The sequence below is a fragment of the Apodemus sylvaticus genome, chromosome 9 (genome assembly GCF_947179515.1).
Source record: "Apodemus sylvaticus chromosome 9, mApoSyl1.1, whole genome shotgun sequence".
NCBI lineage: Eukaryota > Metazoa > Chordata > Mammalia > Rodentia > Muridae > Apodemus > Apodemus sylvaticus.
This window is the reverse complement of record NC_067480.1, coordinates 493,097-517,414: the sequence shown is the minus strand read 5'-3', so window position 1 is coordinate 517,414 and position 24,318 is coordinate 493,097.

The following is a 24,318-nucleotide window of genomic DNA, read 5'->3' as shown; positions in this document are numbered from 1 at the left end:
AGAGCAATAGTGATTTAAAAAAAAAAACTGCATGACATTGGTACAGAGACAGACAGAGGACTGTCAATAGGACAGTTTGAGGAAAGATTTTTCACTAACTCTACAGCCAATGGAGGACTGAAATCCAAAATATAGAAAGAACTCAAAAAGTTAGACTCCAATAAACCAAATAACCCAATTTAAAAACAGGTTATTTTTAAAGTGCTAAACAAAGAATTCTCAACAGAGGAATCTCAAATGGCCAAGAGGAACTTAAAGAAATGTTCAAAATTATACATAGTACTAACTGAGGACCCAGCTATACCACTCCTGGACATATATCCAGAAGATTCTACTACATTTAATAAGGACACATGTTCCACTATTTTCATAGCATCCTTATTTATAATAGCCAGAAGCTAGAAAGAACCAAGATGTCCTTCAACAGAGGAATGGATACAGAAAATGTGGTACATTTACACAATGGATTACTATTCTGCTACTAAAAATGATGAATTCCTGAAATTCTTAGGCAAATGAATGGAACTAGAAAATATCAACCTGAGTGAGATAGCCCAATCATAAAAGAACACATATGGTATGCACTCACTGATAAGTGGATATTAGCCCAGAAGCTCAGAATAGCCAAGATACAATTCACAGACTACACAAAGCTCAAAAAGAACAAAGACCAAAGTGTGGGTGCTTCAGTTCTTCTGAGAAGGAGAACGAAATACTCATAGGAGCAAATATGGAGATAAAGTGTAGAGCAGAGACTGAAGGAAAGGCCATCCAGACACTGTCCCACTGGTGGATGTATCTCATATACAATCACCAAACCTGACAGTATTGTAGATGCCAAGAAATGCTTGCTGAAATGAGCTTGATATGGCTGTCTCCTGAGAGGCCCTGCCTTATAAATACAGAAGTGAATTCTCACAGTCAACTATTGGACTGAGCACAGGGTGCCCAATAGAGGAGTTAGAGAAAGGACTGAAGGAGCTGAAGGGTTTTGAAACCTCATAGGAAGAACAATGATATCAACCAACCAGACCCCCCCAGATCTCCCAAGGGCTAAGCTATCAACCGAGGAGTACATTTGGCTCCAGCTGCATATGTAGCAGAGGAATGCCTTGTCAGGCATCAATGGGAGGAGAGTTCCTTGGTCCTATGAAGGTTTGACAGATGCCCCAGTGTAGGGAAATCAAGGGTGGGGAGGTGGGAGTGGGAGGGATGGAAGAACACCCTCATAGAAGCAGGAGGAGGGAGGATGAAATAGGGGGTTTCCAGGAGGGGGAAAACAGGAAAAAATGATAACATTTGAAATATAAATAAAGAAAATATTCAATAATAAAAAAAGAAATGTCAAGATCCTTAGTCATCAAGGAAATGCAAATCAAAATGACTCTAAGATTCTACCTTGCACCCATCAGAATAGCTAAGTACAAAAACTCAAGGGACAGCACATGCTGACAAGGATGTGGAAAACCAGGAACACTCCTCAATTGCTGGTGGGATTGGAAACTTGTACAACCACTCTGGAAATCAATCTGGTGGTTTCTCAGAAGATTGGTAACAGTTCTACCTAAAAACCCAGCTATACTAATCCTGGACATATACCCAAAAGATGTTCCACCATACCACAGGGTCACCTGTTCTACTATGTCACAGCAGCTTTGTTCATAATAGCCAGAAACTGGAAACAACCCAGATATTTTTCAAACAAAGAATGAATACAGGAAATGTGGTTCATTTACACACTGTAATACTATTTAACTGTCAAAAAAAGGACTGTTAATTTTGCAGGCAAATGAATGGTACTAGAAAATATAATCCTGAGTGAGGTAACCCACACCCAAAGGGACATGCATGGTATGTACCCACTTATAAGTGGTAGATATTAGTCAAAAAGTACAGAATACACATGATTCACCCTACAGACCCAAAGAAGTAAAACAAGAAGAAAGGCCCAAGTGAGGATGCTTAAATCCCACTTAGAAGTAGAAATAAAATAGTCATAAGAAGCAGAGGAAGGAAGGACCTGGGTGGGAGGGAGTGGAGAATAGATAGGACAGGATTAGGAATGGAGAGAGACAGGAGAGAGACCCAGAAGGCCAGAATAATGAATAGTTGCCTCGAGTGGAAAGTATCTCTAGGAAGTTCCAGAGACCTGGGAGGATCCTAGCACCCAGTGTGGGTGACCTTAGCTGAAACATCCAACAGTGGGGAGATGGAACCTAAAGAGAAAACCTCCAGTAGCCAGAGAGGATCCGTAGTGATCAACCCAAAATTGTTCCTGTCTAAAAGAAATGAAGGGACAAAAAAGGAGCAGAGATTTAAGGAATGGCCCACCAGTGACCTGCCTAACTTGGGATCCATCTCATGGGCAGGCCCCAATCTCTGACATTGTTACTGATGCTATGTTGTGCTTGCAGACAGGAGCCTAGCATTGGTGTCCTCTAAAAGGCTCTATCCAACAGCTGACTGAGATAGATGCAGATACCTACAGCCAAGCATTGAACGGAAGTTGGGGACCACTATGGAAAACTTAGGGGAAGGATTGAAGAAAACAAAGATGATGGCAACTCCATAGGTAGATCAACAGTGTCAACTAACCTGAACTCTTAAGAGCTCCCAGAGGCTAAGCAACCAAACAAAGAGCTTAACGGGGGCTTGTCTGAGGTCCTGGCTCATATGTAGCAGAGGACTACCTTATCTGGCCTCAGTGGGAAAGGATATGCCTAGTCCTGTAGATACTTGATGCCTGGAGGGGGTGGGAGATATCCAGAGTGCCCCCTTTCAGAGGTGAATGGGAGAGGGAACAGGGCAGAGCTCTGTGAGAGAGACCTGGGAAAGAGACAGCATTTGGGATGTAAATAAATGAAATAATTACTTTAAAAAAAAAACAATACTAGAGAAAAATAAAATAAATTGAGGTGAATAGAACAGTCAAACATTTCTGCTACTTTCTTTGGTAGTGGAGACATTTTAAAGGGATCTGTTCATTTTTACTGAAAGAACTTGGAGGAAGTACAATCAGGTTTCCTTGTTTTCCTTCCAGTAATAACTTTTTAAGCCAAGTAAACTTTTCCCCTTTGTTCCACTCCAGAATTATTTGTTTCCTCAGTACCTAACAGGTCTATTTTCCCTCTGTCCTTCCTCTATAGCTTGTGTCCACTAACATCCTGATAATGATAGCTGTATACAATAGTTACATTTATTCATCATTCAAAAGAAGAGGCTTTTCTAAGTGCTTCGGTGCTACTGAGGATACAATGATTAATGTGGGTCTCCATCACTAACCTCTGAGTTTAAAAACAGCTCTCATAAAGTAGAATATTTTTTCCTGTATCTACTTTGCTGAATACATATTTTTACAAAAAAAAAAAACTTGCAAGTTGATTTTATCTGCCAACTCAGAATTTTTCTTCCAAAACAGTGTGTGTTGAAATATATATGTATATTTATAATTTCACACATGGTTTACACTTTTCTAATTTCTTCCCATCAATTAATATTTATAAGCATATTAATTTGAAAGTCAATCAGAGACAAGCATATGATTTCTAGATAAGAAAACACAGATGGAGGCACGATTTTCTGCAGACTATTTTTATATTGACTCTCTTACAGGCAATCTGTTTCATCATCTTTCCAGTGGGTCCTCAGTACAAAGAATTCCAAAAGAGAAAAATTTCAAGATTCCAAAAAATCTTGGCTATGAACAGATTCAGTGGGCATAACTTACTCCTTGCCAAGTCTCTAGAATTTGTCAAACTAAGAATAAAGCTTAACATTTTCTCTCCTGTCCTGCAAAAAATTCTTGTTGTTGTATAGTGAGATGCTGGTGTGGCTTTGGGCCATACAGGTAATGGAAAATTGCTGCAGAGTGTGATGAATTGTATCAGGCATAAGAGCTTAGTAATCGAGGGATAAATCAACAAACAAGGCTGCATCGACAAACAATACCATCAGGTCAAGGTTCAGAAGCAACCTGACTGCAGATTGTTATCAATAAATGATCATGAGCAGACCAGACACAGTGCCTATTTGTGAACGTGAAAGGATATATAATGATGGGGGGAGGGGGAGGTGAAAGAGCTGCCAGGTTCATGTCTAACCACTAAAGACCAACAGTAAAAGTGAAAGTTTTGTGGTGTTTCCTAGTGAGGAGTATGCAGCACAATTTAGTCAAATATCATTCATCTATCTAGGCATGATGCCAACTTTATCTAATTCAAAATAATTTGATGTAACCTAAGTTGTGCTTTTAGTGGCTAACGATTGCCCAAATCAACATATCAAGCCTCTGAATTCTGAATGGATATCATCACACACACACACACACACACACATACACAGAAAAAAAGGATCTAAAAAGCACATATGTTAGAGTTAGTATCATTAACAATAAATAATGTCAGTACCCAGGATCGTATAATAACAATATCCTGATCACTGACTTCCAGAACAGAAGACTTAATAGCTAAATAATTAAAGAAGTTATTAAGAGGCCATTTCAGCATTACTAAAAAGTAACTCAATTAGTCAACCCTAATCTAAGAGCAATCTTGAGATGCACAGGAAAATGAAATAAATGCTATGAGGTAGGGAAAGTGTTTGAATGAATTATTAACTCCTATGATTCCTTGGATTTTACCAAATATCTGTAGAAGTTTTGGAAGAACATAACTTAGAGCAGATTGTAGAATAACAAAGTTATTTTTAAAGAAGTTTGGAAGAATCTGTCCACATAAATTAGTATTTTGCTTCAGTTCCTTAACTCAACCTCACTATGATCACATTTGAAGAAAATTTATATTTCAGGTCAAAAATATTGCTGTGAGTCTAAAGTTTCTCAGATTGGTAGCATATCTGTATTATTCTGATTACAGAAATATTTCATACTTTAATATAATACCTCAGGAGTTGGTGCTTAGAGGTGCCCCCCCCCCCCACTGCCATCTTCGCTCACCATCAGACAGGACAAGCGGGCCCAGGTACCAAGATATTCCGAGTCTAAGATCTCTGGGGATGCAGACCGCTGAGCTGCGGGCTGCTGTGTGCGCCCAGGACCTGGGCAGATAGGAGGTTCATCTGTGTGCCAGTCAGGCATGGCTTCTGTGCCCTGCGGGGTGCATGTGCGATTCCCACCACTATCTTCGCTCCCTGACAGAGCAGACTCGCAACACCAGGTTTGGTTCACAGAGACAACCCAAGTATAACATTGCTTGGAGCAGGACACACCAGGGCTCCAACAGCACACAAAAGAAGGACAGCACATCAGGAATCTGTGCCAGGGAAAATCCAGTCATCCAGTAGTGTGGAAATAGCCTTACAGGCTCACAGGAGGTTCAAGCACCAGCCAGTAACAAAAGGACCAACTAACACCAGAGATAACCAGATGTCAAAAGGCAAACATAGAAACGTTACCAACAGAAATCAAGGAAATATGGCAGCATCTGAACCCAATTCTCCAACAACAGCAAGTCCTGGATACCCCAACACACCAAAAAAAAAAACAAAAAAAAAACAAGATTTGGATTTAAAATCACTGGTCATGATGCTGTTAGAGGAACACAAGAAGGACATAAATAAATCTCTTAAAGAAAGACAGGAGAAAACGGATCAAAAGTTAGAAGCCCTAACAAGAGAAACACAAAAATCATTTAAAGAAATTCAGGAGAATATGGGTCAAAAGATAGAAGCCAATAAGGAGGAAATGCAAAATTCTCTAAAAGAAATACAGGAGAATGTGGGTCAACAGGCAGAAGTCATAAAAGAGGAAACACGAAAATTTCTTAAAGAATTACAGGAAAACACAAACAAGCAATTGAAGGAACTGAGCAAAACCGGTTATCCAGGATCTAAAAACAGAAGTAGAAACAACTAAAAAAATCACAAAGGGAGACAGCTTTGGAGATAAAAAAAAAAAAAAAAACCTTGGGAAGAAATCAGGGGGCATAGATGTAACTATCAATAACAGAATACAAGAGGTAGAAAAAAGAATCTCAGATGCCAAAGATACCACAGAAACCATGGATTCAACAGTCAAAGAAAATGCAAAATGAAAAAAGCTTGTAACCCCAAACAGCCAGGAAATCCAGGACACAATGATAAGACTGAGCCTAAGGATTGTAGGCATAGATGAGAGTGAAGATTTGCAACTTAAAGGGCCAGCAAAGATTTACAACTTAAAGGGCCTTATACACTCAAGGATATTTCTTGCTGGTCAAAGGAAAAATATACCAAGAACTCTCAATCCTGAACATCTATGCTCCAAATGCAAGGGCACTCTCATTCGTAAAAGAAACTTTACTAAAGCTCAAAGTACACATTTCACCTAACAAAGGTATGGAAGAAAACTTCCCTAACCAAAAGAGAGAGATGCCCATGAATATACAAGAAACCTACAGAACTCCAAACAGACTGGGCCAGAACAGAAATACCTCCCATCACATAATAATCAAAACCCCAAATGTACTAAACAAAGAAAGAATATTAAAAGCAGTAAGAGAAAAAGGCCAAGTAACATATAAAAGAAGACCTACCAGAATTATACCAGAGTTCTCACCAGAGACCATGAAAGCGAGAAGATCCTAGGCAAATCTCATGAAGACTCTAAGAGAACACAAATGTCAGCCAAAACTACTATACCCAGCAAAACTCTCAATCACCATAGAGGGAGAAACTAAGATATTTCATGACAAAACAAAATTTACACAATACCTTCCCACAAATCCAGCCCTTCAAAGGATAATAGAAAACACCAATACAAGGAGGGAAACTACACCCTGGAAAAAGCAAGGTAGTAACCTTCTTTCATCAAACCCAAAAGAAGATAACCAAGCAAATATAAAAAATAGCATCAAAAAATGACAGGAAATAATAATCACTATTCCTTAATATCTCTTAACATCAATGGACTCAATTCCCTAATAAAAAGGCATAGACTAACAGACTGGATGCGTAAACAGGACCCTACATTTTGTTGGATACAGGAAACATACCTCAGTGTCAAAGACAAACACTACCTTAGAGTAAAAGGCTATAAGATAATTTTACAAGCAAATGGTCTCAGGAAATAAGCTGGAGTAGCAACTCTAATATCAGATAATATTGATTTTCAACCTAAAGTCATCAAAAGAGACACGAAAGGACACTTCTTGCTGGTCAAAGAAAAAATACACCAAGAAGAACTCTCAATCCTGAACATCTATGCTCCAAATGCAAGGGTACCCTCATTTGTAAAAGAAACTTTACTAAAGCTCAAAGCACACATTCCACCTAACACAATAATTGTGGTTGACTTCAAAACACCACTCTCCTCAATGGACCAATCAGGAAAACAGAAACTAAACAGTTTTCCTGTGAAACTAATTGAAGCTTTGGACCAATTGGACTTAACAGATATATATAGAGAGAACATTTCATATATTCCTAAATTCATATATTCCTAAAGCAAAAGAATATACCTTTTTCTCAGCACCTCATGGTACCTTCTGCAAAATCGATCATATAATTGGTCACAAGACAGATCTCAACAAATATAAGAAGATTGAAATGATCCTATGGCTCCTATCAGATCACTATGGAGTAAAAGTGGTCTTCAATAGCAACAAAAACAACAGAAAGCCCACATACTCATGGAGGCTGAACAATATTTTACTCAATGATACCTTGGTCGAAGAAGAAATAAAGAAATCAAAGACTTTTTAGAATTTAATGAAAACAAAGGCACAACATACCCAAATTTATGGGGCACAATGAAAAGCAGTGTTAAGAGGAAAACTCATAGGCCTGAGTGCCTCCAAAAAGAAAATGGAGAGAGCATACAATAGCAGTTTAATGGCACTCCTGAAAGCCCTGGAACAAAAAGAAGCTAATTCACCCAGGAGGAGTAGAAGACAGGAAATCATCAAACTCAGGGCTGAAATCAATCTAGTGGAAACAAAGAGAACCATACAAAAAATCAACAAAACAAGCTGCTGGTTCCTTGAGAAATTCAACAAGATAGATAAACCCTTAGTCAGACTAACCAAGGGGAACAGAGACAGTATCAAAATTAGCAAAATTAGAAATGAAAAGGGAGATATAACAAAAGAAACTAAGGAAATTCAAAAAAATCATCAGATCCTACTACAAAAACCTATACTCAATACAACTTGAGAATATGGAGGAAATGGACAATTTCCTAGACAGATATCAAACACCAAATTTAAATAAGAATCAAATAAATGATTTAAACCATCCCATAATCCCTAAAGAAATAAAAGGTGTCATAGAAATTCTCCCAACCATAAAAAGCACAGGACCAGATGGTTTTAGTGCAGAATTCTATCAGATCTTCAAAGAAGACCTAACACCAATACTCCTCAAACTATTGCACAAAATAGAAACTGAAGAAACACTACCCAACTTCTACGAAGCCACAATTACGCTGATACCAAAACCACACAAAGATCCAACAAAGAAAGAGAACTTCCGACCAATTTCCCTTATGAACATCGATGCAAAAATAATAAATAAAATTCTTGCCAAATGAATCCAAGAACACATCAAAACGATCATCCACCATGATTAAGTACTTCATCCCAGGGATGCAACGATGGTTCAATATACGGAAATCTACCAATGCAACCCACTACATAAACAAACTCAAAGGAAAAAAACACATGATCATTTTAATAGATGCTGAAAAAGCGTTTGACAAAATTCATGCTAAAAGTCTTGGAAAGAACAGAATATCAAGGCCCATACCTAAACATAATTAAAGCAATATACCGCAAACCAGTAGCCAACATCAAACTAAATGGAGAGAAACTTGAAGCAATCCCACTAAAATCAGGGAATAGACAAGGCTGTCCTCTCTCTCCATATCTTTTCAATATAGTACTTGAAGTTCTATCTAGATTAGATTTTTCAAAAACCCACTTTAATAAGATTTTCCAAACACTTCGATCCCCCTTCTAATCCATCATACAAAGGTATGGGAGAAAAGATGGTAACTAGGACAAAAAGATATAAACCTATTTAGAAGTCGTTCTTTGCAGCAATTAGAATCTTCATTGTCAGGCTACCAACAATCCAGTTCAAACATTTCACCAAACATAAACCACAGTGGCAGCATAATCCAGCAGAAAAAAACAGGCCTCCACCAAATTAGCAGGAATTAATGGGAGCGACCAGGATCAGCTGGTATTCCTTGAGAAGTTCTCTGCTGCGCCTCTCTCAATGAAGTGAAGATCAGCAAAGAAGTGAGACCAACACCGGCTATTCAAGCACCTCATCACTGTCTGTTTGGGTCCTACTTATATTCTCTCCAAACATCACACATCCTCTCAAGGGTCTTGCTTCAGCATAACATCATAATTTTGCTTCAGCAAAACATCACAAGTCTGCATCACATATCACAATCAGAAATGTCTACTTCAAAACACCACTGCTATGCTTTTATTAGTATTGGTTGCCAAGCTGAGAACTATAGATATGCACAAATTAATTGGTAAGTCAAGTATAAATGCACCTTGCCCTATATAACAGTAATATGCATAAAGTAACAACTCAATCATTACCCATCACATAATATTTCCCAATGTTTTCAGTATAATTTGGGATTCTTTTTTAATTGTATATGTGTTGGTATTTTGCCTGCATATATGACTACACCGTGTACATGCATTGCCTGAAGAAGTCAGAAGAGGGCTTTGGATCCACTGGATTTGGAATTACAGATAGTTGTGAGCTGCTATGTGGTGCTGAGAATCAAACACAGGTCCTCTAAAAAAGCAGTCAGTGAATGTTTCTAAATGGCTGCTCCATCTCCCTAGCCCCTTTAGAGATGTTGTAATTCCCCTTTAAATGAATCATCAAATGTTTCCTAACATTTTAGCTGTAAGTTTTCTACTATGGTGTTAAGTCAAGAAGGTGACATTTATCATGACTGAACTGTTCTGATAGTAACCATCTGCTCTCTGATTAGAGTTAAACCCTATTCAACGAGAGGGAGCCCATGAACAAATAATGTAAGCCTAGTCGAAAATCCATGACTGGGGTGAGTTTAGGTCTTAGAGGGCAATTTACTACTGTTGTTCAGCTAAATTGGCATAGTTCCAAGCTGTCATCTAAATGTTTATGTTTATACCCATATAGACAAATGCCACTCTCAACTTTAATCAAAAAGTTTCTTTGCAATAAGTGATGATGAATAGAAATACACAGCTATTCAAGATGCTAAGAATAATTGTTCATCGCTAAACTGGACATTTATACTGTGTCTCTAAGGTTCATGGCACATCATAGAAGAAGAGATAAAAAGAAAGGGAAAGCTGAAAGATAAGGAGAACTTTGAAAAGCTATCTTCTGGGCATCATGCAGCCGATGGCTTGTGACTTTACAGCACCTGAGGCTACCTGTGGTGGGCCTGCACAGGACTGGGTCTGTCAACAGTCAATCAGTGACTCTGTGAGCCTTCCCACTCTGTACTTAACTATTAGCTACTAATGGATTCAAGGGGAAGGGCAGCCATTGTCTTTACCTGTAAGCCCACTGATGGACACATAGGCTTCAATAGATACTCTGAACCCAAGGTAATAAAAATGACTCTATTTAAACTCAGTAAGTCATAAAAAAAAAAAAACCAAAAAGTTATAAATATAATAAAGGAATTTGTTTGGAGGAAGTAAAATAATGTGATAAGAGAAAGTGAGGTGACAGAAATCAGAAAGCATTTTATACATGTATAAAATTGTCAAGAAATCAATTTAATGCTATTTTTTGAAAAGGAGCTGACATTCTTGAAAATAAAAAGATATAGACAAAGGAACACTATAAATATAAAACATTTTTGTGCTTAAATTTCTATACCATGTGATGCTTCAATGCATTCTTCACTGGAATAATAAAACATAGGACAAAAGTAAAGGTGCAAATGAAAAAATGATTGACCTAGAAAGGCATTCTTTCTCTGGCAGTCTACATTTTTCTGTTTTGAACTATCAAACTTAATTTTATGAGCCAATCTTGCAACCAACTTTGGGTAACTTTTCATTATTATGTAAATTGAAGCAGAAATTTGCCTAAATACAGGAAATATTTATAAAATATAAAAGTATGGATTCAGATCAATCATTAAAACCACTTGGAACTTGATTTTTAAAAAAAGAAAATCTAATATACACTAAATAATACAGCATTAATGCATAGCAAATAAGTGTTGAATAATTAAAAAGAGACACTGATGGAGTATTGTACACAGTAGAAACAATGTCTATTAATTTGTGACATTGACAGCCTATATCAGTTCCATGTGGGCAATTGCTAGGTTGTTTTAATATATTTGTATTACATTCCCTTTAAAAACTAGTGACTTTTAAATGTCATTGCAATGTTTATAAAGTAGCTAGGAGTTAATGTAAAGTCTTGATACAATTATGGAGGGGAAAAATAAATGTTTCCAGGCTAAAACTTATTCACATTAGTGGTGAAGAAGCCACTGTAGATAACAAAGAGACCAGGAATGGAAATTGTTTTTCACTACAATGAAGAAAACAAATTTCTCTATTCACATGAAAATCTGTTTTAGAATTTCAAAGAAACAAGTAAAATAGTTGAAACAGAATTCTCAAAAGATCAATGATTAAAGGTCAATGATTTCTGAGATACCACAACTGTAAAGTGGAGTATTAGGATTTTCCAGGTTACTGCCTGGAAGGAGTTGCTAGAAATCAAAGTAGTATCCAAGAGTCTTTAGGAGTTGAGAAGATAGACCAAAATTGTGAGAAGACAAAGTGCTGAAGAGAAAACTGTGTGGAGATGAAAATAGAGACTTTCAGAGCACCGTCCCTAGAGATTTCTCCTGGTCTTCAACAGAGGATGGATGATGCACTTGAAGAAACCATCTTATCCTGGGAAGAGAACAGCCTGAAAGAATAGGAGTAGCACCACAGGGCTCAATACCCAGGTGGCATAGGAAGATAGGTAGCCTCTCAGGAGTGTAGACAGGCCTGTGAGAGCTGGTAGGACCATGCCTGCAGCTCAGAGGAATGTGCCTGGAGCCCTCAGGACACAGGAACCTAGGGGATGCCTGGGACAAGAGTCTTCCAATTTCCATCTGCCCCCAGAGCTGATCCTGGGCCACAGAGCTACATATACAAATAATGCCAGGAAAGAGCTGGTTTCCCAAGAGTGCTTACACACCCTTGAGCACAGGTAAGAACACCATTTATCATTCCTGGCCCAAGTGGAACCCGCTCACAAAGCCATCAGGACACAGGAACCAAGGATGAGCTGTGGAAAGGATCCTTCTGCTTTCTGTCTGCACCCCAGAGCAGATCCTGTACCACAGCTCTCCATACCTAAATTAATCCCAGACAGAACTTGTCTCCCAGGAGTACTAACACACAAGCTTGCAGGAGGGACAAGCCACAGACAAAGACAGAAAGACCAGCTGACACCAGAGATAACCAGATGGTGATAGGAAAGGGCAGGAGCATAAGCAACAGAAACTAAAAATACTTGGCATCATCAGAACCCAGTTCTTCCACCAGAGCAAGCACTGGTTACCCCAACATACCAGGAAAGCAAAACTCTGATTTAAAATAACATCTCATGATGATGATAGAGGATTTTAAGAAGGACATAAATAACTCCCTTAAAGAAATACAAGAGAACACAGGTAAACAGGTAGAAGACCTTAAAAAGGAAACACAAAAATCCCATAAAGAATTACAGGAAAACACAACCAAACAGGTAAAAGAACTGAACAAAACCAGGATCTAAAATGGAAAGAGAAACAATAAAGAAATCACAAAGCTAGACAACACTGGAACTAGAAAGCATAGGAAAGAAATCAGGTGTCATAGGTGCAAGAAACACCAACAGAATACCAGAGATAGAAGAGAGAATCTCAGGTGCAGAAGATACCATGGAAAACATTGACACAACAGTCAAAGAAAATGCAAAATGCAAAAATGCTCCTAACCCAAAACATCCAGGAAATCCAGGACAAAATAAGAACATCAAACCTAAGGATAATAGGTATAGAAGAAAGCAAAGATTCCCAACTTAAAGGGCCAGTATATAGATTTAACAAAATCATAGAAGAAAAATTACCTAACCAAAAGAAAGAGATGCCCATGAACATACAAGACACATACAGAACTCCAAATATATTGGACCAGAAAAGAAATTCCTCCAGTCATATAATAGTCAAACTGCCAAATGAACAAAACAAGAAAAGAATATTAAAAGCAATAAGGGGAAAATGTCAAGTAACATATAAAGGCAGACTTATCAGAATTACAGACTTCACACAACAAACTATGAACACTAGAAGATCCTGGGCAGATGTCATACAGACCCTAAGCGAATACAAATGCCAGCCTAGGCTACTATACCCAGCAAAACTCTCAATTGCCATACATACAGAAATCAAGATATTTCATGACAAAAACAAATTTACACAGTATCTTTCAACAAATACAGCATTACAAAGAATAATAGATGGAAACACCAACACAAGGAGGAAAACTACACCCTAGAGAAAGCAAGACAGTAATCTTCTTTCAACAAACACAAAAGAAGATACCTACACAAACATAATTCCACCTCTAACAGTAAAAATAAGAGGAAGCAACAATCACTATTCCTTAGTACCTCTTAACATCAATGGACTCAATTCCCCAATACAAAGACATAGATTAACAGACTGGATATATAAACAGGACATAGCATTTTGCTGCATTCAGGAAATGTATCTCAGTGTCAAAGACAAACACAACCTCAGATTAAAGGGCTGGAAAACAATTTTCTAAGCAAATGGTCCCAGGAAACAAGCTGGAGTAGCCATTCTAATATCAGATAAAATTGACTTTCAACCAAACATCATCAAAAAAGAAAAGGAAGGACACTTCATACTCATCAAAGGAAAAAAATCTACCAAGAAGAACTCTCAATTCTGAACATCTATGCTCCAAATGCAAGGGCACCCACATTCATAAAAGAAACTTTATTAAAGCTAAAAGCACACATTGAACCTCACAAAATAATTGTGGGAGACTTCAAAAACCCACTTTCATCAGTGGAAAGATCAGCAAAACACAAAATAACAAAGACACAGTGAAACTAACAGAAGTTATAGACTAAATGGATTTAATTTAATGGATTTTATCCTAAAACAAAAGAACATACCTTCTTCTCAGCACCTCATGGTACCTTCTCCAAAACTGACCATATATTCAGTTACAAAACAGACATCAACAGATACAAGAAGATTGAAATAATCCCATACTCCTATCAGAACACTGAGGATTAAGGCTGGTCTTCAAAAGCAACAAAAACAACAGAAAGCCCACATATACATCGAAGCTGAGCAGTGCTCTGCTCAATGATAACTTGGTCAATGAAGATATAAAGAAAGGAATTAGAGTCTTTTTAGAATTTAATGAAAATGAAATCACAACACACCCAATATTATGGGACACAATGAAAGCAGTACTAAGAGGAAAACTCATAATTCTGAGTGCCTCCAAAAATAAGCTAGAGAGAGCATACACTAGCAGTTTAAGAGCACATGCTAGCAGTTTAAGAACACATAAAAATGATCACTCACCATGGTCAAGTAGGCTTCATCCCAGGGATGCAGGAATGGTTCAATATACGGAAATACATCATTGTAATCTACTGCATAAACGAACTCAAAGAAAAAAGCCACATGGTCATTTTATTAGATGTTGAAAAAGTATTTGACAAAATTCAGCATCCCTTCCTGATAAAAGGTCTTGGAATGATCAGGAATTCAAGGCCCATACCTAAACATAGTAAAAAGCAATACACAGCAAACCAGCAACCAACATCAAACTAAATGGAGAGAAATGTGAAGCAATCCCACTAAAATCAGGGACTAGACAAGGCTGTTCTCTCTCTCTCTCTCCCTATCCAATATAGTACTTGAAGTGTTAGTTAGAGCAATTAGACAACAAAAGGAAGTTAGAGGGATACAAATTGGAAAGGAAGAAGTCAAAATATCACTATTTGCAGATGATATGATAGTATACTTCAGTGACCCAAAAAACTCCACCAGAGAACTTCTACAGCTGATAAACAACTTCAGCAAAGTGGCTGGATATAAAATTAACACAAAGAAATAAATTGCATTCCTATACTCAAAGGATAAACAGGCTGAGAAAGAAATTAGGGAAATGACACCCTTCACAACAGTCACAAACAAGATAAAGTATCTTGGTGGGACTCTAACCAAGCAAGCAAAAGATCTAGATGACAAGAACTACAAGTCTCTGAAGAAAGAAATCGAAGAAAACCTCAGAATTTGGAAAAATCTCCCATATATAGTGGATTGGCAAGAAATGTGTGCTGAAAGGAGTCTGTTACAGTTGTCTCAGGAGGGGCCTGCCAGAGCCTTACAGATATAGAGGCAGATGCTAGCAGCCAATCACTGGACTGAGCACTGAGTCCCCAATGGAGGAGCTAAAGAAAGGACCCAAGGAGCTGAAGGAGCTTGCATCCCCTAAGAGAAACAGCAATATGAACCACGCAGTACCCCCAGTGCTCCCAGGGACTAAACTACCAACCAAAGAGTACACATGGAGGGACCCAGGGCTCATATGTAGCAGAGGATGGCCTTGTTTTACATCAAAGGGAGGAGAGGCCCCAGTATAGGGGAATGCCAGGACAGGGAAGAGGGAGTGGGTGGGTTGGTGAACAGGGGAAAGGGGGATGGAATAGGGGCTTTTAGGAGAGGAAACTAGTAAGAGGATAACATTTGAAATGCAAATAAAGAAAATATCTAAGAAAAAAAAAGAATAGGAGAAGCAGGATCCCATGCTCATGCAGACAGGAATAAGTCCTGTGTCCACAAAATAGAAAACCAGTTGTGGGACACTGAGAAAAATACTCCAAAGGATTCTGTCTCTAAAAATAGACAAAAATTAAATCAAGTTTGATTGCTTCTTTAGTTTAATCTAACAAAATCTCAAAATAAGCCTGTTCTATTATCCCTGAGATACCTACTGTCTGGAATCAGAAAACAGAACAAGAATATTTACAGGAATACATTTCCAAAAGATGCCATCCAAGATAAAATATGTGATTCTAGCATCTAATAAAAACTTTAAAAGAAGTAAAATGTGGCCCAAAATTAGGAAGAAAAATCTTCCTAATTCTTGTTCTAAGGATTTTCTATCTCTACTTTCTGAAGCTAGAGTTATAAACAAACCACTAGCCCACCTAGCAATTTTCTGAGTTTCTGGAGTATTCAAACTTCTGTCACTAGATTTGCACACAGTAAGTGTTTTAACTGTGAAGTCACCTCCTCAGCCCTCACCAGAATTTTAATAGTTTAAGACAACTAATATACAAAACAGTGAGTTTCATTATAGTCTTTATATTCATACTTCCTTTCATTCATATTTTCCTTTGTCACCCTTTCCAAATGTTAGGTATAATTGAAGTCATTCCTTGCCTCCCTCCTTCCTCTGTCTTCTGACAACCATTGTAATTTTAATAATCTTTTTTTTTTTGGTAACAAATGTATGTAGCAAATTATCTCTCTGGGCTCAGCTGATGCTGGAGAGTGATGCAGCTGTTTCTATGAGGATCCAACTAGACCATGGGAATGTGCATGATTTGCAGGCAGAAGGTGCATGAGTAGTGGGCAGATCTTCATTCTGGGCAGTAGGTGGGTGCTTTTTCTTTTCTCTTTTCTTCTTCTTCTTCTTCTTCTTCTTCTTCTTCTTCTTCTTCTTCTTCTTCTTTCTTCTTCTTTCTTCTTCTTCTGCTTCTGCTTTCTTCTTCTTCTTCTTCTTCTTCTTCTTCTTCTTCTTCTTCTTCTTCTTCTTCTTCTTCTTCTTCTTCTTCTTCTTCTGCTTCTTCTGCTTCTCCTCCTCCTCCTCCTTTTTTTTTCTTTTTTTCTTTGGTTCCAGTTTTGGGATGGGTGACTGCTTCCTTCATTGCTTTTTAGTGCTATCTTGGTAAAAAGGTGACTCTTCAATGCATTTGAATATTAATGCTAGGGGAAGTAGAAATGTTCAGTCTGTAATGATCAGCTAATGTGAATTATATTTATTAATTTTGAAAGATCAAGCTAAATTTGCCTTTTGGAAATAATCTCTGCCTGTTACTGAATTTTGCCATTTAATGTGCATTGTTGGGTTCAATTTGTACAAATTAGAAGAATATTACAATTATCTTTATATAATGTGTTGGTATTTATTAGCTTTCAATTCTCTGGAGAAGTTTGGATCAAACTGGTAATTTTTTTCCCCTCAGATCCTACTTACAATTAACCACTGAAGTCATTAGCATTCACCATTAAAGTTGTTTGGCATCTAAGTTTCTTTGAGTGAGAATTCTCTCTCTCTCTCTCTCTCTCTCTCTCTCTCTCTCTCTCTCTCTCCCCTTCCTCTATCCTTACCTCCCTCCCTCTCTCTCCCTTTCCCCCTTTGGGTGTGTATGTGTGCTCATTTGAGTGCTCACATGCATGTACATATGTCTGTACATATGTATGTCTGTCTGTCTTTGTCTCTGTCTTACCCACATCTTCCTATCTCTGTATTTGGGTGGAGGTCACAGAAGAACCTCAGGTGTTGGTCATTAAGTGTTCCCACTTTTTTGTTTGTCTGTTTGTTTACATCAGAGTCTCTCAATGTCCTGAAACTTTACCATGTAGGTTTGGCTACTGATCCAAAAGCTTCCAGGAATCTGCCTGCATCTGCTTCCTTTCTTTCCTTGGTAGGATCACAGACATGCACAATCACCTGGATTTTTAGTTACTTTTGAGGATCCATACTCAGATCCACATATTTGCAAGGTAATCACTGTATCCACTAAGCCATCTCCCCAGACCTATAGGGAATTTTTTTTATTTTATTCAATATACTTTTCATTTACATTTCAAAAGATTTCCCCTTTTCTGGCCCCCCACTTCCCGAAAGTCACATAAGCCCACTTCCCACCCCCTGTTCTGGTTTCGCCTTATACTGCTACACTGAGTCTTTCCAGAATCAGGGGCCACTCTTCCATTCTTCTTGTACCGCATTTGATGTGTGGATTATGTTTTGGGTATTCCAGTTTTCCAGGCTAATATCCACTTACTAGTGAGTGCATACCATGATTGATCTTTTGAGACTGGGTTACCTCACTTAGTATGATGTTCTCCAGCACCATCCATTTGTCTAAGAATTTCATGAATTCATTGTTTCTAATGGATGAATAGTACTCCATTGTGTATATATACCACATTTTTTACATCCATTCTTCTGTTGAGGGATACCTGCGTTCTTGCCAGATTCTGTCTATTATAAATAGGGCTACTATGAACATAGTGGAGCATATATCCTTATTACATGTTGGGGAATCCTCTGGGTATATTCCCAGGAGTGGTATAGCAGGATCTTCTGGAAGTGAGGTGCCCAGTTTTCTGAGGAATGGCCAGATTGATTTCCAGAGGGGTTGTACCACTTTGTAACCCCACCCGCAGTAGAGAAATGTTCCTCTTTCTCCACATCATCACCAATACCTTCTGTCTCCTGAATTTTTAATCTTAGTCATTCTGACTGGTGTAAGGTGAAATCTCAGGGTTGTTTTGATTTGCATTTCCCTGATGACTAATGAAGTTATTTTTTAAGATATTTCTCCCGCCATCCGAAGTTCTTCAGGTGATAATTCTTTGTTTAACTCTGTACCCCATTTTTATAGGATTATTTGGTTTCCTGGGGTCTAACTTCTTGAGTTCTTTGAATATATTGGATATTAGCCCTCTATCTGATGTAGTGTTGGGGAAGATCTTTTCCCAATTTGTTGGTTGCCAATTTGTCCTTTTGATGGTGTCCTTTGCTTTATGGAAACTTTGTAATTTTATGAGGTCCCATTTGTCACTTCTTGATCTTAGAGCATAAGCTATTGGTTCTGTTCAGGAACTTTACCCCTGTACCTATGTCCTCAAGGGTCTTCCCCAGTTTCTTTTCTATTAGCTTCAGAGTGTCAGGCTTTATGTGGAGGTCCTTGATCCATTTGGAGTTGAGCTCAGTACAAGGAGACAAGGATGGATCAATTCGCATTCTTCTGCATGCTGACCTCCAGTTGAACCAGTACCATTTGTTGAAAAGGTTATCTTTTTTCCATTGGATGTTTTCAGCCCCTTTGTCGAGGATCAAGTGGCCATATGTGTGTGGGTTCATTTCTGGATCTTCAATCCTGTTCCATTGATCCGCCTGCCTGTCACTGTACCAATACCATGCAGTTTTTAACACTATTGCTCGGTAGTATTGCTTGAGGTCAGGGATACTGATTCGCCCAGAATTTCTTTTGTTGTTGAGAATAGTCTTAGCTATCCTGGGTTTTTTGTTATTCCAGATGAATTTGAGAATTGCTCTTTCTAACTCTATGAAGAATTGAGTTGGGATTTTGCTGGGTATTGCGTTGAATTTGTATATTGCTTTTGGCAAAATGGCCATTTTAACTATATTAATCCTGCCGATCCATGAGTATGGGAGGTTTTTCCATTTTTTGAGGTCTTCTTCCATTTCCTTCTTCAGAGTCTTGAAGTTCTTGTCATACAGATCTTTCACATGTTTGGTAAGAGTCACCCCAAGGTACTTTATACTGTTTGTGGCTATTGTGAAGGGTGTCATTTCCCTAATTTCTTTCTCAGCCTGCCTATCCTTTGAGTATAGGAAGGCTACTGATTTGCTTGATTTGAGTTTATAACCTGCTACTTTGCTGAAGTTGTTTAGTGTTCTCTCTCAGCTGTAGTTCTCTAGTGGAGATTTTTGGGTCACTTGGGTAGACTATCATATCATCTGCAAATAATGATACTTTGACTTCTTCCTTTCCAATTTGTATCCCTTTGACCTCCTTATGTTGTCCAATTGCCCGACCTAGTACCTCAAGTACAATATTGAAAAGATAAGGAGAAAGGAGGCAGCCCTGTCTATTCCCTGATTTTAGTGGGATTGCTTCAAGTTTCTCTCCATTTAGTTTGATGCTGGCTACCGGTTTGCTGTATATTGCTTTTGCTATGTTTAGGTATAGACCTTGAATTTCCTGTTCTTTCCAAGACTTTAAGCATGAAAGGATGCTGAATTTTGTCAAATGCTTTTTCAGCATCCAATGAAATGACCATGTAGTTTTTTTCTTTGAGTTTGTTTATGTAGTGGATTGCATTGATAGATTTCCATATATTGAACCACCCCTGCATCCCTGGAATAAAGCTTACTTGATCATGGTGGATGATCGTTTTTATGTGTTCTTGGATTTGGTTGGCAAGAATTTTATTGAGTATTTTTGCATCGATGTTCGTAAGGGAAACTGGTCTGAAGTTCTCTTTGTTGGATCTTTGTGTGGTTTTGGTATCAGCGTAATTGTGACTTTGTAGAAGGAATTGGGTAGTGTTCCTCCTGTTTATATTTTGTGGAATAGTTTGAAGAGTATTGGTGTTAGGTCTTCTTTGAAGGTCTGATAGAATTCTGCACTGAAGCCAGATGGTCCTATGCTTTTTTTGGTTGGAAGGCTTTCTATGACCCCTTCTATTTCTTTAGGGGTTATGGGACTGTTTAGATGATCTATTTGGTCCTGATTTAATTTTGGTATTTGGTATCTATCAAGGAAATTGTCCATTTCTCCCAGATTCTCCTGTTGTGTTGAGTATAGGCTTTTGTAGTAGGATCTGATGATTTTTTGGATTTCCTCAGTTTCCGTTGTTATATCTCCCTTTTCATTTCTAAGTTTGTTAATTTGGATACTTTCTCTGTGCCCTTTGGTCAGTGTGGCTAAGGGTTTATCTATCTTGTTGATTTTCTCAAAGAACCAGCTCCTGGATTTGTTAATTCTTTGTACGGTTCTCTTTGTTTCCAATTGATTGATTTCAGCCCTGAGTTTGATGATTTCCTGTCTTCTACTCCTCCTGGGTGAATTGGCTTCTTTTTGTTCCAGGACTTTCAGGTGTGTCGTTAAGCTGCTAGTGTATGCTCTCTTCATTTTCTTTTTGGAGGCACCCAGGCCTATGAGTTTTCCTCTTAGCACTGCTTTCATTGTGTCCCAAAGATTTGGGTATGTTGTGCCTTCATTTTCATTAAATTCTAAAAAGTCTCTGATTTCTTTCTTTATTTGTTCTTTGGCCAAGGTGTCATTGAGTAGAGTATTGTTCAGCCTCTATGTGTATGTGTGGTTTCTGTTGTTTTTGTTGGCATTGAAGACCACTCTTACTCCATAGTGATCCGATAGGAGGCATGGGATTAGTTCGATCTTTTTATATTTGTTGAGGTCTGTCTTGTGACCAATTATATGGTCAATTTTGGAGAAGGTACCATGAGGGGCTGAGAAAAAGGTATATTCTTTTGTTTTAGGGTGAAATGTTCTATAAATATCAGTCAAGTCCAATTGGTCCAAAGCTTCAATTAGTTTTATTGTGTCCCTGTTTAGTTTCTGTTTTCCTGATCGGTCCATTGAGGAGAGTGGAGTGTTGAAGTCCCCCACAATTATTGTGTTAGGTGCAATGTGTGCTTTGAGCTTTAGTAAAGTTTCTTTTACGAATGAGGGTACCCTTGCATTTGGTGCCTAGATGTTCAGAATTAAAAATTCTTGGTGGAATTTTCCTTTGACCAGAAGATACCTTCTGTATCTCTTTTGATGACTTTAGGTGGAAAGTCAATTTTATCTGATATTAGAATGGCTACTCCGGCTCATTTTCTGAGACCATTGGCTTGTAAAATTGTCTTCCAGACTTTTACTCTAAGGTAGTTTTTTGTCTTTGACAATGAGGTGTGTTTCCTGTATGCAGCAAAATGTAGGGTCCTGTTTCCTTATCCAGTCTGTTAGTCTATGTCTTTTTATTGGGGAGTTGAGTCCATTGACGTTAAGAGATATTAAGGAGTAGTGATTATTACTTCCTGTCATTTTCGATGTTATTTTTATATTTGAGTGGTTATCTTCTTTTGGGTTGATGAAAGAAGGTAACTATCTTACTTTTTCCAGGGTGTCGTTTCCCTCCTTGTATTGGAGTTTTCCTCCTATTATTCTTTGAAGAGCTGGGTTTGTAGAAAGATATTGTATAAATTGGGTTTTGTCATGGAATATATTGGTTTCTCCATCTATTGTGATTGAGAGTTTTGCTGGGTATAGTAGTCTGGGCTGTCATTAGTGTTCTCTTAGAGTCTTCCCAGGATCTTCTAGCTTTCATGGTCTCTGGAGAGAAGTCTGGTGTGATTCTGATAGGTCTTCCTGGCCTTTTTCTCTTGCTGCCTTTAATATTCTTTCTTTGTTTAGTACATTTGGGGGTTTTGATTATTATGTGACAGGAGGTATTTCTGCTCTGATCCAGTCTGTTTGGAGTTCTGTAGGCTTCTTGTATATTCATAGGCATCTCTCTCTTTAAGTTGGGAAAGTTTTCTTCCATAATTTTGTTGAAGATATTTGCTGGCCCTTTCAGCTGTAAATCTTCACTCTCATCTATACCTATAATCCTTTGGTTTGGTCTTCTCATTGTGTCCTGGATTTCCTGGATGTTCTGGGCTACAAGCTTTTTGCATTTTGCATTTTCTTTGACTGTTGAGTAAATGGTTTCTATGGTATCTTCGGCATCTGAGATTCTTTCTTCCATCCCTTGTATTCTGTTGTTGATATTTGCATCTATGGCCCCTGATTTCTTCTCAAGGTTTTCTATCTCCAAAGTTGTCTCCTTTTGTGATTTCTTAGTTGTTTCTACTTCTGATTTTAGATCCTGGATGGTTTTGCTTTGCTCCTTTACTTGCTTGTTTGTGTTTTCCTGTAATTCTTTAAGAGATTTTTGTGTTTCCTCTTTCATGACTTCTGCTGTTTGACTTACTTTCTCCTGCATTTCTTTAAGATTTTTTTTTTTTTGTGTTTCTTCTTTATTGGCTTCTATCTCTTGAGCCTTATTCTCCTGAATTTCTTTAAGTGATTTTTGTGTTTCCATTGTACGAGTTTCTAGCTTATTCATGTTCCCCTGTATTTCTTTAAGAGATTCATGTATGTCTTTTTTGTGTTCTTCTAGCAGCATCATGAACAGTGATTTTAAATCCAAATCTTGTTTTTCTGGTGTGTTTGTGTAATCAGGACTTGCTGATGTTGGTGAGTTTGGTTTAGATACTGCCATATTGCCTAGGTTTCTGTTAGTAGCATTCCTGTGTTTGCCCGTTGCCATCTTGTTATTTCTGGTGTTAGTTGGTCTTGTCTCTGGCTGGTATTTGTGCCTCCTGTGTGGCTATATGGGTATTTCTGCAACACTGGACGGCTGGGTTTCCCCTGTTACAGATTGCTAATGTGCTACCCTCCTCTTGGGTGCCCTTGCAGCCCTAGTGTGCCTTGCCCCAGGTTGTCTGTGTGAATTAGGCAGTTTGCTCCTTCAGTGAGTGCTGATGGTCTATGCTGCTGCGGGACCTTTTCTGAGTGCTGGTCACTCTGCTGGGCAGCCTATCTCCCAACCAGGTTGGTGCACACAAGGCTAGCCTAGCTGCTGAAGCCCTGAGTCTAGGCAAAAGCCTGGCAGGCTAAGGCCTGAGCAAAGTTCCCCTCGGACTATGACTGTTACTTGGTTCTGTCAGGTGGCCAGGATGATGGAGTGTGCAGCACACTCCCCGAAAGTGCCGGGAGAGTCTGCTAGGCTAACAACCTTCTGGCCGGGTTGGCACACAGATGGCCCACAGAGCAGCCCAGTGCCTGGGGTCAGTCCAAGGCCTGTCTGGCTTAGACACCCCCCCCCCATGTTAGCCTTGGGCTATGACTCTTAGCTGACTTTGCCTGCTAGAACTCTCTGGCGTCCTGTAGTCAAAATGGCAGTGCATGCTGGGTGCAGGCCAACACCCGTCGGGCTTAGACCTCCAAGATGTTGGTCTTGGGTTATATTTGCATACCTCAGCCTGTCTGATTCTCTGGCGCCTGAGATCCAAGATGGTGGAGAGACTCTTGTAACTGACTAGCCAGAGGCAGGGTTCTGATGTAGCTTCTTTGGGGTGAAAGGCGCTGTAAATCTGCCACTGCTTGCAGCCTGGCTGGCCAGCGAAGGTCAGTGGTAGCAGGTGCAAGGCCTGCCTGGACCGTGTCACCTTGGTTCCACAGCTGATAGCCCTTCTGTTGGACCAGCTGCTGCTGCTGCTGCTGCTGCCTCCACAGCTGCCACCACCTGCGATCAAGTATTTTTTAAGTTACCCTCTCAAGTGAGTTTGTATATGTTTTCTTTTCCTTCAACTGGAATATGTTTTTAAAAGATAACCATAGATTTTTTTTATCAGATCATATCAGAGTGTACAAACTAGCCACCTCCCACTTTTGCAGACATTTAACTTTCCTCACATTATTTTGTTA